The sequence below is a fragment of the Aptenodytes forsteri genome, unplaced genomic scaffold, assembly GCF_000699145.1.
Source record: "Aptenodytes forsteri isolate BGI_AS27 unplaced genomic scaffold, ASM69914v1 Scaffold61, whole genome shotgun sequence".
NCBI lineage: Eukaryota > Metazoa > Chordata > Aves > Sphenisciformes > Spheniscidae > Aptenodytes > Aptenodytes forsteri.
This window is the reverse complement of record NW_008794443.1, coordinates 670,895-671,149: the sequence shown is the minus strand read 5'-3', so window position 1 is coordinate 671,149 and position 255 is coordinate 670,895.

Sequence of the window (255 nt, the reverse complement as noted above, 5' to 3'; positions counted from 1 at the left end):
TCGCCGCTTGGAAAGCGCCGGGGAGCCGCGAGCGCCCAAGGCTGCCAAACCCCAGCGCCGGCGCGGGATTTTTCTTGAAAGCCATTTTTCCCCTCCCCAAATCTCCACATCCCCTTGGATTTAGGGGATGCCCCGGCAAAACGCAGCATCCCCCGGCGGCGGGGACCCCCAAAATAAGCCCTTAGCCAAGGAGCGGGGCTGAAAACCCCAGGAAAGGAGCCCCCAAACCTCCAGCTCATGGGTCTGTTATCACCC